This window comes from Stegodyphus dumicola, chromosome 9 (assembly GCF_044657685.1).
Source record: "Stegodyphus dumicola isolate Sdum_Otavi_A_Nest chromosome 9, ASM4465768v1".
Classification (NCBI taxonomy): Eukaryota; Metazoa; Arthropoda; class Arachnida; order Araneae; family Eresidae; genus Stegodyphus; species Stegodyphus dumicola.
In genome coordinates, this window is record NC_140776.1 from 51,028,586 (window position 1) to 51,039,028 (window position 10,443).

The following is a 10,443-nucleotide window of genomic DNA, read 5'->3' on the forward strand; positions in this document are numbered from 1 at the left end:
TTAGTTCCTTGAAAAAACTTTATCGTGTGACTGCTTGGATTTTCAGATTTATATCAAATTTAAAAGTAAAAAGGGAAAAATAGAAATTTTGCGGAAATTTCAGCAGAAGAAATCAGTAAATCTGAAATCTTTTGGTTAAAACAAGCTCAAGAAGATAGTTTTCCTGAAGTTATAGAGTCTCTAAGAGAAAACAAGCATATTCCAAAAGATTCAAAATTGTTCGAATTAAATCCCATATTATCAGATGAAGGTCTACTTTTGGTACGAGGTCGGTTACAAAAGTCAAACCTACTATTTAACAACAAACATCCAATAGTAATCCCTTCAAAACATAAATTAAGTGAATTAGTAGTACGAGACGCTCATGAAAAGGTTTATCATGCGGGTGTATCGGATACTCTAGTGCATATACGTGAAAAATTCTGGCTCTTAAGAGGAAAACAATACGTCAAATCAATCCTGAGTAAATGCTTAATATGCAAAAAATATAATGTACGTCCTGGACAACAAATCATTGCACCTCTTCCAGCGGATAGAGTTAATGAATCTCCACCCTTCGCAATTTGTGGACTCGATTTTGCAGGTCCTTTGTATGTAAAAGAAAATGACAACAAATACTACATTTTATTGTTTACTTGCGCTACTACAAGAGCTATTCACCTTGAGCTCGTAAAAGGCATGAGCACTGAAGAATTTTTACTTGCGTTCCGCAGGTTCGTATCCCGAAGAGGTTTGTGTTCCACTGTGTACTCGGACAATGCTAGAACATTTAAAAGAGCCGAACTTGAATTAAAGCAAATGTGGAAAGTGATTAACCACCCTGAAGTTAAAAAATTTTATGCTTCGCATGGAATCACATGGAAATACATTGTGGAACGTGCTGCCTGGTGGGGCGGTTTTTATGAACGTTTAGTTCGCAGTGTAAAATCTAGTTTAAGAAAGAATATTGGGAAATCATCTTTGACTCAAAGTGAATTAGAAACGCTTTTGCTTGAAATAGAAGCGATGATAAACTCGCGTCCATTAACATACGTCTTTTCTGATCTTGAAGAGCCCTCCGCACTTACTCCAGCCCATCTGTTGATTGGTAAACGACTCTTGAGTTTGCCAGCTGTAAGGAGGAATGACTTGAATTTACCAGGTTCCAGAGAAGTAATGTTAAAACGTTTCCGTACACGAGAAAATCTAATAAATCACTTTTGGAACAGATGGAAAAAAGAATATCTCCTGTGCTTGAGATCTGCTCATTATACCGGTCAGAAGAAACAATCTACATTCAACGTAAATGATATAGTACTTGTTCATGATGAAAATTTACCTAGAAGTTGGTGGAAATTAGGAAGAATAACCAAAACCTTTATTGGTAGAGATGGAATGATCAGATCGTGTGAAGTGAAAACTGGTAATTCGGTAATCAAACGTCCAGTGCAGCTATTGTACAATTTAGAAATTGATGATATCAGTAATTGCAATAATCAGTGACTGGTAAAAAAAACAATTTGGACTGAATGACTGATAAACTGATAAAAAAAATGTTCTTTTTCATAATGTTTTCATTTATTCATTATTATTTTCCTTGGTTTAATGATTTGTGGTGATCTTGAGAAATGTTAATTTAAATGTTTTGTTTTTTCTATAGTTTCAGAAAAACTTTTTTTTCTTGGTGTTAAGAAATTATTGATATAATGTGACCTGTATATGTAAGTAATTTTTATTTGTTTCTTATTGTTATAGTAATATTGTAATAGTTAGTTAAATTTATGATGAACCTATTGTTCATCGGGGGGGAGTTTGTTGAAATTATTTCTTTTTCCCTCCGATGGATTCATTTTTTCTTTTATTTTTTATCGTCTGTCGCCGACTAGGTCACGTGACTGGCGGCAGAGAAGGAATGTATTACACTTCTCTTTTAGTTAAGCTTGAGGGCGACGCCTTGAAATGATCTGTTCTTGGCCGCATAGCGGTAATTGTTCTTGATAAACGAATTTTGGCCCTATGATGGGAAAATTTATAATATATGTATGATTGTGCTTTCAATAATGTAAATAATGTACATAAGCTCTTCATTAAATGTTTTGTTTTTATATAAAAAAAAATAGAATCGTGAATTCGTGAGCATAAACGTGACAATTTTTATACAATGGCTGCTATGTTGAACAAAAATTTGGCTTAGCCGCACTTAAACAACTTTTAAATTGTTGATAATTCTACAATTATTGCATGTAGGCTAACGGAAGGCATAAATACCTTGATCGGAAGTAAGTACAGCATAATTCAATCATTTTCAGAGCAAAAAATGCGTAATTTACCAACATATAAGAATAAAAAAAACTTAGCTCACTGCTCCGAGTACCAGAGTGAGAATATATAGATATATATATATATTTGATGCGACCGATTGCAACCAAAAACGAAGATGAACGACTACATATTATAGCAGTCCTATACACAAAATTCCAACGTCATGAGGCTGCTTGTTTTCGAGGTATGCGTGATACATATATAAATATGTACATACATAAGTACGTACAGACGCCACAAAAATATGTTTTGAACCCATTTTAAATCAGTTATATAATTCGTTTGGGGAAAAAGAGTTCTTTATACTTTCTGTCCATACGTAAGGATGTCAAGCAAAAACATCTTTAAATTGCATTCAATAGCGGTCCAAATGGATATTTTTGTTGAAATATCGTACCCGGTAATTTTTCGGGATTACAATACTTCCATTACTTCGTACAAGGAAGTAATAAAAAACACTGCTACTACTTTTATAATCAACCCGAGGTTATGTAAGCTGAGAATACTAAATTAGAATTTAACGCGAGACTTAACAAAAATTAATTAAGTTCAGTTTTAAATATTCAAAATACAGATACATTTTACTGCTCTATAGGGACCGCTTTCTATTCTAAAGTCCACTAGGTTAGTAATGTTCCTTGCACTTACCCTAATTTAGTAGCGTCTATCGTAGCTCCAACAGTTAGTTAATTTAAACTCCCTCACCCTTTGCTGAGCAGAATAGAACACCACCACCAAAAGAATTCTCAATAGCCAACAACTGCCAACTATTAATCTTCTACTAATAATAATGACAATCATACTTCTTCGATCTTCCATTTCTCCTTTTACTTTGAGCTAATTTACATTCCTGGTAAGAGTGGGCGTTTTTTGAAAATGGGAGAAATCGATAGAAAAGTGTTTTACAAGTAAGAAAATCGATAGAAAACATTAACTGTTAGTGAAGGTGCGATGAATATTTAACAAATGTAAAGTATCTTATCTGGATGAAATAGTGATTTAACCAGTAGACACTAATTGTCTCATTAATGTAGCATATTCTCAAGTGGAGTGCATAGAAGGATTACATATTCTACGTGCCTACTATCTTAATTGGAATATTTGTAATGTTCATTTCTTACCTCATACAATAAAAGCTTAACTAAATTTGTCTGCCGGCTATGCAAAAGTAAACTATTACCGAGCTAGATAATATTTTAATTCTTTTGTATGAAACTTTATGCATGAAAGGAGTATCATTACTCAGCATTGTGAATGATATAGATTTCACAACTACTTGAATCATGCGGAATTCGTTACTTCTAGGATCAACTGCATCTTATTCAAAAATCAAATTTTTTTTACCTCGCACCTTTCTCTTTAAAAAGGGAAGACTATATTTTATGTATTGAAGTTTGTGAATTGGAATCGTGTTTTCTTGCATATTGTAAAAAAATCGCTTAGCAGTAAATGTTCCAAACGTTTTCAGAACAGATTTTTAATATATTTCAGGTGAATGACCTTCTAAATGAATACCTGAAATTTAAATTCATATTAAGAATGTTTAATTTTTGGAGAAAATTTATCAGATATTATGCTTCGGTAAGGGGTTGCAAGTACGGAACCTCTACTTAACACGTAGAAGACGAAACTCATTTTTAATATCATCAAACAAAAACTGATATTTGAAGAGAAAAAATATTATAGTATTTGGACATATTTAAAACGCACAAATCATAAAAGACTGCATAAAATTTAAATAAAAAGCAAGACTACACACATTTAATATAGCATCTGTAATTAAATTGTTTGCTTGATCATCTTTAGAATGACATATTTATTAAACACCTTAGTTAGCTTAAGTATTACCTTAATTTAAAAAATTCAGTTTTCTATGCTTTTTTTCAAACACCGAAAAGAAATCATTTTGTGTGTGACTGAATGATTTAAAAATACACGAAACATGCATTGAACAAATAAATTACTTTTGAATGTGTTATTTTCTTTAATATTTTATTCTTACAGAGTAGAAAAATGAAAGAAATTTACTTAAATTAAAAGCTTACACATCTTTCTAAACTGTTAAAATGAATGATTTTTTAAACTCAGCATGTAAGATATATCCCCCACTAGCTAATTTATACTTTAAAGATTTCTACATATATTTTTATAAAGAGAAGTGAGCGATAAAAAATTCACACGCATGTGATTAACAAATAAATTATTTACCAAATAATTTAATATATCATATAATAATAATAAATTAATTATCACATAATTTAAAGCTGATAATTATGGGTAGCTGTTCTTTAATAATGCAAACATTAAAACTGTATACAATTTACAACTGTGCCGCATACAATTTTCAAAAAGTCTCACAAATTCTTAATGTTACATTGTCTTTCAAAAAATGCAAAATTTTTGCTTGAAAAAAAATTAAGATTTGCATTTTTTGTGTTTTAATTTTTTTTTTGAAAGTAAATCTTAACAAAAAAATTAAATTAAAGGAACTGAAGACTCACCGGAATTGTTTTCGATTTCAGTTCAAGTTCAAACAGATCCGCAAAAACAAATGAAATATTAAAATAATTATACGCGTGAGTTTCTACAGTTCCACAACTCAACCCAACTTTACCAACATCAGAGCAAAAACACGTGCTTACTATTCTCCAGTCACTCAGCCCGAACAACGATTGAGCAGCGTGAACTAACGTCCGTTACAGACATTCGGTTGCAGATGGTTTGCTGAACTCTGTGGAATTGCTTCTCCAAAAATACCGTTGCCGACAATAAAGCGCATGCGTATAAGATCAGTTCCAACGATTGGTCTCATCCCGGAAGGTTGAAAGCCTGGGAAGACATGGGGGGTAGTGATCTTCGGAAGTCTGGACTTCTTAAAATAAATTTATTTTCTGATTTACAAATGATTTTGATGAAATTTGGGAGATCAATTTTCCATTTCATTTCGATTTAGAAATCTATAAAATGAGTGTTTAATCTTTATTATTGTCCTTAATTGATTAATGACGACAGAGGTGCGTTTTTCAAAAGAGCCAGAGAATAAATGGGTTAGTTCAATAGCAAGAAACGATGCCATTTAAGGAATACTGAAAGAGAAAAACGAAACTTATGTTGGTTTAAGTATTGTCTTAAATACCTTTTAAAGTAATTTACAATAATAAAATATAAAGTAATTCTTGTAACTGAATTTAAATATTTTCTTAAATAATTTGCATAGATCTAAGAAAACAGAAATTTTTAAATATATGAAGAATGCGTATTTGTTATATAGATGTTCTATATGCGTATTTGTTATATAGATGTTCTAGAAGAGGATTATTTGGATTTTGGCAAAGAATATGAAAAGCTGTTAGCCTAAAAGCATCAAAATCTTCGTGGAGCACATTTTAAAGGAAATTATCTCTTGGCCGCGTTACGAATGTGGAACAGCCTTTTCGCTAGGACCGGAATCTGAATCGAACTATTTGCGTTCAACATTCTTATTAACTAGACGCTTACATCTAGCTGAAAAGTAAATTTTAAATGAAATTAATATATCTGATAAACTGTTCAGACCATTAATCCCTTTGATCCTGGTAAGCATCAAGAATCAACTATTCCCTAAACGAGATTCTAAATACGGATCTTGAGACTTTGCAGACTAACCAATTACAACATGTGAGCATATACACAGGAAAATGCCTTAAATCTTTACAATCGGTCTCACGACTAAGAAGTGGAATAAACCCAGTGCACCAGATTTGATCAGTGACGAGTTCTGGTATATGTTTGGCAACTGTAGTGACTATAAAATTTTCGAAGCCGGGAAACGTGTTAACTCAACAATTTCGTCGCCGGAATTCCAACTATAGAGCTTCAAAAAGCCAATTAGACATACTCTCATCCACTTACATCTCGCACATATTTACAGAACACTGCGATGATTTCTTACAAAGCGTATCACTCATTCCTAAGAAGGATTGAATTATTGGATTTTTTTGGCAAAACATAACGAGCGTTATCCTAAAAGCAGGGATGTTTTCTTGCACAACTTTAAAAGAAAAGTGACTCGTATTCACATTACACATAAATGAAAACCCCAAAAATCTCCCATAATCAAACTCATTTACCAAGATTTGATTTCAGGTCAAACTATCAGCGTTCAATGGTCTTTCCATTGTATTACTAGTGGGCTTCTGTTTTTTCTAAGAAGGATAAACTCATATTATATAGTAAGAAAACTTTTAACATATAAAACGAAACTACTACAGATTAATACAAATTTCAATTTTTAATTAAAAATATAGGGAATTCTCTTTCATAATACCTCAGTTTAATGTATTATTTTCAAAAACATAGTATGCTCACACTAAAGAAGAGACACATGTTACTTAAAAAACTTTTGCTTTCAGTAGTTTACTATAGTTAGCGCTCGATTTGGCAACAGATAATCAGATTGCAAATATACCGAGACTTTCTTTTTAACAAATGTAAGTTTGTTATTATACAGAGGTGGAAAACATACTCTTACAAATTAAAGTAAAACAAAGTTGGCTTCGGAAAATAAAAATTCTTTGGATAACAGATGATGTCACATAAATTAGTTTCTATTCTTCGTTTATTCGTTATTTCTTTTTTTAATACTGTGTGTATTTTCATGTCGAAATTAACTTATTCTTCATCTTAAACGGTTTGAAAATATAGATAAATAGTGAACAATAATTTCTGTTAATTAAATACGAGTTATTGCCTTTCTGGGGTTTGCTTAACTACTTTCTCATTAATCATGAATTTGAGTTTACAGTAGGTGCCAGTGTCGTAATAGACTATTACTTAACAAAGACACTTCAAGGTCATTTCCTTATCCAGTTCTCTTTATTCGTAACCATGGTAACACAGCTACGGAAGATGATTGAGTCCCTATTTTTCCCTCAATTTTCAATTAGACTATACCGCTTCGTGAAAAACTCATATATGAAGGCTTACTTGCATTATAGTCCAAGACCGTGTGGAGAAAATAAGGGCTGTGCGGTTATAATAACTCGCATTTTGATTTTGAATGAGGAAAGGTCGAAAAAAAACTTTAAAAATAGTTCCTTCACACTTAAAAAGTGGGAATATTTAAGTACTCAGTACTGCGCAACTATTTTTATGTCTAAGTAAATAACCTGTTCTCTGTTGTTTGTCTTGAAATGCAACTAGAAACATTAACTGATGCTTCAGTCTTGCAGACTATAATGGCGGGGAATCGCTTAGAAGCCAATTTTTTCTAAAACATGTAATGGAAACGTTTTCAAAACTTAAGCAATTTGAGTTAGAAAAAGTGTAAAAACATACGTAGAATAAAATATATATATATATATATATATACTACCCTCAGAAACGTTTTCCGAAACTGATATTTTATTATTGCTCTAAAGCTTTAAAATGAAATATATTCATCAGTATTTATTCAACGTTTATTAACGTTTTATATATTAAAACTGAGTATAATTTTTTAGTAAATATATCTATAGGCAGAGCTTAATTTCTAAAATTAGAAGTGCCAGAGTCCTATGGAAGATTATCAGGAAAGAAGAACAAAAATAAATAATAAAATTACTAATAAAATGATTAATACTTAAACAATTTAATAACTAATCATTAAAATTAAAAATTTAATTAATAGAATAATTAAACAATTAATATTAAAATTTAATAAAATGTAAAGAGATAAATAAAAACATAGTAAGTCGTTAAATAAATGGTAAATACTTAAATATTAAAACAAATAATGGACCTTGACTTATTTGGGGTTTAAGCTGGAATTACAATTTCACACAAAAATAAGAAATAGCACATATGGTCTTTGGTTTAATTAAGCTCTGAATGTAATGTACTTTTTCAAGGGATGATAGCAATAAAGACCATTTTTTTTCAGCACACCAATAAAAAACGCTAAAACAGTTAAAACGTCACTAAGGAAAATACAGAGAATGCTATTAACAGTGGAAGAATATGAAGAAAATTTTAACGGATGACCTGTAGGTATGAAAACAAAAGAGAAGAGTTCTGACCACGATCTCCTCTCAAAATAATTCTAGCTATCAAGCAGAATATGACAGCAGAACAAATTTTCACCGAATCCAAAGATTAGCTGGAAAAAAGTAACAACTCACAATTTTCATAACCCGTCTTTAGTTACATCGTTCCAAAAAAAATCTGAAGGTGCTATTTTCCGCGGGAAGACACTACCGTTGGAATGAAAAATTTTCCCGCTATCATAAATGCATTGTACTTTCTGGAAAATAAGCCTCACATGGGTGGGGGGCTTCTCTTTCCTTAAAAGCCTCGACCTCCATCCAAGGTTTTATTTCCGAAGGAAACAGAAGCATGCGTTCAGAAGTTAAAAACAAATTTTAACTTCTGAAGATTAGATCAGATTTCTGACGAAATTGTTGTTAAGTTACATTAAAGAAGGACCGGAGTCTTCTCATTTAGGGCTCCGTTGCGCTGCAGCTAGATTTATAATTTATCCTCAAAACTAGAAGCCGGAGCCCAGTTCCGGTTGGCTCCGTAGCATTTCAAGTTCTGTCTAGAGGGACCGATGTATCATACAAAAAGTTAAATTTCATAGTTTTAAAAATTTTGAATTTTTAAATTAAAGAATGCCAAAATAATAAAAGTTGCTTTATTTGAAACATTTTCGCGTTTAGAAGTACACATTTATGGTCAAATGTTGAGGAAATAAAGGCTGCGTATGCATTTTACTTTAACACGATATATACATGTATACTGCGAATATTTTTTAATCTTTGTCGTAGATAAGTAAGATAGCGTAGATGAGGACTTTTCCGCTGTACAATTTTTATACAACTAGTTTTTTGCATATGCGTATAAATTTTATTGCATTTAGAAAAGAAGCAGCGGATATCATGTTTGCTGCACGAAGGCAAACAAGAGTGCGTAGATAATGATATGGACGCCAGATTAAGAATAATGAAGCTTTAGTTTTGCATTATTTTCATTGCTTGTATAAGTGTAGGTTTTTAGATTTTAATATTATTATTGGCTAAATACATTAGTTTTGATTTTGGTACCGCAGTTTGTGTTGATTCTGGAGACATTTGTCAGTTAAACGTAATCATAGCCTTTAGACATGCTTCTTTATTTTAGACATCATTACTAGAATAAAATACAATAAGCAACACAAGCGCGAATTTCCTATATTGACAGCATTGCTGGAAAGAGTGGAAGCAGATGCCATTCCACTTCCGCTTGAATTAGCGCACAAAAGCACGCCAAGTGTGGAAGATTACGATATTTATATTAAATTAAATAGCGAAATCCTGCTTCCACTTTGAATCTATTGATTAATTTAATCTTTGGTATGCAAGTTTATAAATTACTGTTGCACAAAGACGTCATTTTGCCTTACCAGTACATGCAACATGAGCGTTACATAAGAATAATACGATATTGAATTAATTTTGAAATGACTGATTTGAAAAAGATTTATAATAAGCATATAATAAGCCTTTTAAGAACAGAAAAGAGAAACAACAAACTTTAAAATATCTGATGTGTACACCACATGACTTCCTTGTACGGAATATTAAATTATACGCCTTTTTTCTTGCATTTCGTTTAAGCATATTGGATTGAATTAAATCTACTTCGCCGACAGCGCATAAACCACAACAGAATAAATGTTTTCTTTAAAATTCACTCGATTTGTTTACCATAGCGACACTTTGGCGCTAGGTTCACTTAACCGTATTATATTTCGTTCATATTATAACTCAGAATGCACAAAATTTATATCATTTAAAGAATCATCTAATCGTTGCCACATGTTCTATTCAAATACTATAATAACGCTAGACCAATGTATAAAAGAATTTAAGCAAACAAACAAAAAAAAGAAGAAACAGTTTTTCACAGACGATTGAATATATCTCATTCAATTCAACAAGCAATGGCCGCCATCAAAAAAAAAAATATTAGGCTTAGCGGCACTTGAACAACTTTAAAATTGTTGATAATTCTAAAAATATTGCATACAGATTTACTAAAGGCATAAAAACCTTAACCGGAAGATAAGTACAACATAATTCAATGATTTTTAAAGCAAAAAGAAAATGTACAATTTACAAACATATAAGAGTAAAGAAACTGTGATCA

The 10,443-nt window shown here is 31.4% G+C and overlaps 1 protein-coding gene across 4 annotated transcripts in view; it reads right to left on the reverse strand.

Moving 5' to 3' along the window:
• LOC118188795 (thrombospondin type-1 domain-containing protein 7B-like) overlaps positions 1–5,019 on the reverse strand; it is a 1,066,734-nt gene extending 1,061,715 nt beyond the window's left edge. For all 4 annotated transcript variants that reach the window (XM_085823427.1, XM_085823425.1, XM_085823426.1 and 1 more), the window contains exon 1: positions 4,803–5,019. The gene's annotated coding sequence lies outside the window, so the exon portion shown is untranslated. The remainder of the gene's footprint in view (positions 1–4,802) is intronic.
• Positions 5,020–10,443: the final 5,424 nt, after the last annotated feature.